Source organism: Myotis davidii, unplaced genomic scaffold (assembly GCF_000327345.1).
Source record: "Myotis davidii unplaced genomic scaffold, ASM32734v1 scaffold18, whole genome shotgun sequence".
Classification (NCBI taxonomy): Eukaryota; Metazoa; Chordata; class Mammalia; order Chiroptera; family Vespertilionidae; genus Myotis; species Myotis davidii.
The window spans coordinates 2,398,415-2,404,041 of record NW_006292696.1 but is presented as its reverse complement, the minus strand read 5'-3'; the positions used below and the strand labels follow the sequence as shown (position 1 = coordinate 2,404,041).

Below are 5,627 nucleotides of genomic sequence, written 5' to 3'. Positions count from 1 at the left end.
GAGGAGAGGAGAGGAGAGGAGAGGAGAGGATGAATGCCGGTAGCATTATGGGATTCTGCAACCCATCCCAACACTCACCTCCCCCTTTCCCCTGCCCCCCCAGGGGGACAGTCCCTGCCCTGAGCAGGCTGGAGGCCACCCTTGGCCCAGATGGGGGCCCCGAAGGAAGATAGTCGCCTGTCACTCCACACATGACTAGTCAGAGGGCTCGAGGGGCCGCTCAGCCACCCTCCCTCGGGTTAATGCCTAACCAGCCCAGACTCGGGGACTTGGGCAGCAATCAGCCAAGTGGATAATTACCCAGGGTGGCCCTCCCGCTGGAGTGGAGAGTGGACCGCAGTAGCTCCCCTCACACTGCAAACCCCTAGGATTCTCATGCAGGGCTGGGGCAGCTTGAGGGAGGGGACCTGGGAGAGTCTTCCTCGAAGGGAGCTCCTCTGGGCACCTCGGGCAGCACACCGCAGCAGCCTGCTTGACACCTGTGGTCATCCCTGCTGCTAGTGACAGGTCGGCAGGGCACAGCCCACAGAGCCGCAGCAGCTCGTGAATGAACATATTCCGAGAGCTGGGACGCAGCCAAGAGCCTCATGAGCCTTAACGGTTCCACTTATCCATAGGGTCCGGCTTGAACTTCTAGGAAACCAGTCTGAGACCATAGATCCAGCTTCAGTTTCTGTCACATGGTAGAGGAGTAGATCTGTTCTGAGTGGCCCTGGCAGTTGTGAGTCCATTTAACAAATAAGGAAACAGAAACTTTGCAAATCTAAGTCATTTGCCTTGGAACATATAGTTTATACTAACAGTAATAACATGTAGAATTCTTGAGTATTAACCGGGCTCAAGGATGGCTGCTCATGGACATCAAGTAGAGTTACTAACAATCAGAACTGACCTCTGGGAGAGGTAATGAGCTCCCTGTAATTAGAGGTGTGCAAGCAAAGACTCACTTATTTGCCAGGAAAGCTGCAGAGAGGCTGCAGGTCCTGGGGGAAGAGAGGGAATTAGACAGGATGGTTGCAGAGCCGATTTCAGCTCTGTGGGGCAGGAACTATTTCATTTCCCTCTAAGTCCCCAGTTCCCGGCCCAGTGCCTGGAAAAGGGGAGGTGTAGGGCCTTACCTGTGTGTGCACAAGAAACAAGCAAATGAATACATCTATAACAAAAAAGAGTGGCAATGAGAGAGAGAGAGAGAGAGAGAGCGCTATTTTCTGTCTAATTCTTTTTCCCTTCCCTTAAAACATTGGTTCTCAACATGGGGAGCACATTGGAATATTTGGGAAGCCAGAGCAGAAAGGCAGCCTGTAAAATATGTCAAAACTAAGATGTCTTCATTCCCAGCGAGATGCCAGGCTTTGTGCTTTGCCCTTTCCGCACATCATCTGTCTCATGAATCTGCACGACCGTAGGAAGTAGAGATTCTTGTTCCCCCATTTCAGAGCCAGACAGGAAGCCAGCGCTCAGAGAGGCCGTTGTTTATGGAGGGAGTCACAGCCAGTAACAGGATAAGAAGAATTACCTTTTATGAGGGACTTTCTCTGCTACATGCTTTCCACCAACTTTATCTCATCCAGCCCCCACAACAACCTCGTGAGGTAGGAGTTACTGCCTCCATCTTTTCCAAAAAAGGAAACTGAGGCTCTGATGAAGTCACTCACCCAAGGTTACTGAGACAGGACATGGCAGTGCCAGGGTTTGGAACCAGGTGCTGGGCGGAGGGGTGACTGGTTGTCTCTCAGATCTGTAGCGTGGGGGAGGGCAGTGGCCCGAGAGCTAGCCGCCTGGGTCCTCTCCCAGTCCCGCCATGATCTCTGTGTGTCCTGGGGCAAGTACTACCTGTCTAGGGTCTCCCTTGATCACTGTAAAACTGAGAAGGGAGGTGGAGATGGGCCTGATTTCTCAGCAACTTTCCAGCCGTCATTTTCCATGACTCGATTCCCCACCGTGAGTTCTGGGCCACAACCCAGTTGGCTCCCTCCCTCCCTCTTGGTGAGACAGAGAGCTGGCAGGAGGGGATGATCCGCCTCAATTCTCCCACCTCCTTTTCCCTCCTCCTCCTGGGCTGGGACACACCTACTCCAACTTTCTCAGCAGCCTCTTCAGAGTGCAGTGCGCGCCTTCCTGCTCCCTCTCCGCACCTCTCTCCGGAGCCTGTCAGCCCCTGCTGCTAGCGAATTGCTAGCGAAAGGGGCTCCAGCCCAGCCGCCCAGCCAGGCACCCTCCCCTACCTGAAGGGCACAGGTAAGAACTGCTGGCGGATGGCAAGTTGGGGGAGGGGGTGCAAAGCAAATCCGTTCTTGTGCCTTGTCCCAGAGAAGGCGGGTATTAGGGACTCTTGGCAAGTGGGGACAGAACCAGGACGTGACCGAGGCCGGCATGGAGGGGTAGGACAGGGACACCTGGGCCTTAGATCGCCCAGGTACACTGAATGACGCCAGAGATGTAGCAGCCTGAGTCTGGGGCCGGGATTGGGGCTCAGGAATGGACAAGGCTAGGGCTTCGATCTCATGGAGGAACAAGGTCATATTTGCATGAATGGAAAGTTGGACTCCTGTCCCCGGAAGAACGGAATCCCCTGTTTGGGCTTTCTGGGGATGAGCCTTCAGGGAGATTTGAGGGCCATGTTCTCCGTGGTCTTAGGGGAAATGCTGGGGCCAGGGAAAGGAGAGGTGCTGGCTGCTGTGTGTGTCCAGGGGGCACAGGGGCCCTATGACAGATAAAGCCACCTGGGGGCCGGAGGGACAGTTGGATAACCTGCCAGCCCTGGCTCTCCTGTGACTCTTGAGCTCACCGGGATTAGAACCTCAGCTTTCCTGGCTGTGAAATGGGGTGCTCACAGGGCTGTGAAAGGCTGTGAGTCTTCAAGGCACCAGAGGCGACACTGGGGTTGGGTGGGGGGAGTGGGGGCAGCTCTGTTCTCCCGTCTTGGGGGAAGCAGGAATCCGATGCATATCTTTGGAGGCAGGAGAGCTGGAGTGGAACGCTGAGCAGAGCCACCAGGCCAGAGTTCAGCCCTCTACTGGGGGGCGGGGAGGGGGGGGTGCTACCGGCCCCACCGTGGGGAACAGTGGGCTGTGCAAAGGTGTGCTGAGGGCTCGGAAGGCTGCCTCTGCCCCAGCCACACTCTGGAGTTGGTGCCTGGGCGCAGGACTCCAGTGTTTCTGTGCCTCAGCTGGTTGCACAGATGGGAAGCTGAGCCCGGGCAGGTTGGCAGTGCCCTCCACGCAGGACAGTTCTAACAGCTATTATTACAGCTGACATGCGCTGGATGCTTTCTGGGCTGGGGGCCTGGGCTGAGCATGCACAGCCATTTGAAAAATGTGAGTTTTCAAAGCAGGCAAGGTGAAAAGAGAATTTCATTATTTGCGTCTCTGTGACTCACAGGCTCTGTGGCCTCGGACTATTTCTCTGGGCCTTTTCCCTTACTTGTAAAATAAAGGTGGTTGGATTATTAAGAGCCGGAATTAATCGATTCACCCTGACAAGCCTGTTAGGTGAGGAACCCAAGGGGCTTAACGTCCCTAGTCAGTAGCGGCAGCTTGGGTCCCCCAGGAGCCCAGGTTACTCTCTGGCAGGAAGGAGCTGAGTGCACGATGTTGGCTAGCCTGAAGAGAGGGGCCCCTATTCCGTGAGCATCCGGGGCCTCAGTTTCCTCATCTGAAAAATGGGGAAATAACTAGAGGGAGTGAAGGTCTCTCTTGGGCTCCCCACTGATTCCATGACTCTTAGTGGCCTCCTTAGGGACTCAGGGAACCAGACCCAGAAGGACACTGATGTTCCCAGTGTGACACGTCAGCCGGCCTGTGCTTTCTATGGGAGGGGCTGCGGGGCTGCCTCTGTTCCTGAGCTGCCTCTACACCCATCCCCTGCTCCGCTCTCTGCACACTCTGCTTTGAACTCACCTCCGCCTGGAAAGTCTCCTTCCGGCTGCCGCACGACAGGCCATGGCACCGGCATTGCTGCTAGCCACGTGGGGTCAGGCGAGAGAGAACGTGGGGCAGCTTGAGAGAAAAGCAGTGTGTGCTGGGGCAACAAAGTAGGTACACTCAGGGGTCTTCCTGAGCTCCGGATGGGCCCTGCCTTTTGGATATTTTCAGGATCGGCTGTGCAGAGCCTCTGGGAGCTCCCCTGCTTCGTGGGTCCCAGCACAAGCACAGCTAGCCCAGAGCCCCAGTGCTACTATTCCTATGACTATTGGTATGCATGCTTCCATGCATAATGGGGTTCTAGACAGGCATACAAAGAAGAGTGTGGGTCCAAATCCTGGAAGGTATTCATGTGTGATTTGGGCCACAGCTTCTCTAATACTCAGCCTCCTCACCTGAAAAATGAGGATAATAATAGTCCTTTTCTCAGAGAACTGGTGTGAGAATTAAATGTAGTTCTCAGGGCCTTATTCATTATGTTTGCAGTCATCGATGAAGTCATCACGGGGCGCCCCCTGCTCCCCCGGGGGTGGAGATCACTCACAGCACCCTAAAGTTCTTCCTCAGACACATCACAGTTGGAATTTTAGTTATTTGTATATTCTTTGTTTGATATTTTCTCTTCTACTAGGTGTTGCTCAGGCATGCACCTGTGTCTAGCATGCCTGGCACATACAAGAAGCTCATTGCATATCTGTTGAGAGAATGAATGAATCTTCATTTCTAAGTCATAAATGAGAACTGTCACTTACAGGGACTAAGCATTAGTCCAAGCCAATCACAGATAAGAGCTGGGAGTGGAAGGGGCCCTAGAGACAATGAAATCAGACCGATGGAGACACTGAAGTCTCACCAGAGAAGGCTGGTAATTTGACTGAAGTCACACAGAAAGTGAGTGGGAAAGGCAGGCCCATTAGCCAGATCTTTTCACTTTCCTTTGCCTAATCCAGGCAATGAGATGACGCTTTTTTCTATAGGGGTGGTCAGTCTTGGACACCAGTCAATTGTCCCCATATACTCTGGAGACAATTAGGGATTAGCAACAAGCTTAAGTTACCCTTCAGAGGATAGGGGACATCAATCAGACCATTCCCACCAACACCACCACCACCCCCGCCACACACACACACACACACACACACACACACACACACACACACACGTGTGTGTGCACACACCACTCCATACCTATTGCCAGCAAGTCTGCAGGAATCTATAACTGTACAACTGCAAGGTCGTCAGGAGTTCCCTGAAATCTGCCTTCAAGAATAACTGGCCCCATTTTACAGATGAAACACGGATTTTGAATTTTTGCCTAAAGTCACTAGGCAGTTAGTGCTGGTGTCCTGGGTGGGTGTGTCATTTCTGGGAGCCATTTCTAAGCATACAATTTAAATGTTGGAAAGAAAACCTGATTTACTCAGCCCCTCTATGCACCTGTCACCAGGTTAGACTCACAGATAGCGGCAGCCATCTGTCACTGTCCACTACCTTTTCTTTTTGTTGTTGCTATTGTTTTCAGTGTAGAGATGAATAGACTCAGAAAAGCTAACCCACTTCCTTTCAGTCACACAGCTTCTGATTCGTTCAATAGACACTGAGTAAGCACTTCTGAAGTGTCAGGCTCCCAAAGATGCATTTGGTGGAGGCAGGCCCATAGTAGGTGGTTAAAATACCTTGAGAAAGGGGGGAAAATAGAGGCAA

At 53.0% G+C, this 5,627-nt stretch overlaps 1 protein-coding gene across 2 annotated transcripts in view; it reads left to right on the top strand.

Annotated features, from left to right (window-relative positions):
* Positions 1-2,065: 2,065 nt before the first annotated feature.
* Positions 2,066-5,627, top strand: part of FAT2 (FAT atypical cadherin 2) — a 68,773-nt gene continuing 65,211 nt past the window's right edge. For both annotated transcript variants that reach the window (XM_015565630.1, XM_015565629.1), the window contains exon 1: positions 2,066-2,238. The gene's annotated coding sequence lies outside the window, so the exon portion shown is untranslated. The remainder of the gene's footprint in view (positions 2,239-5,627) is intronic.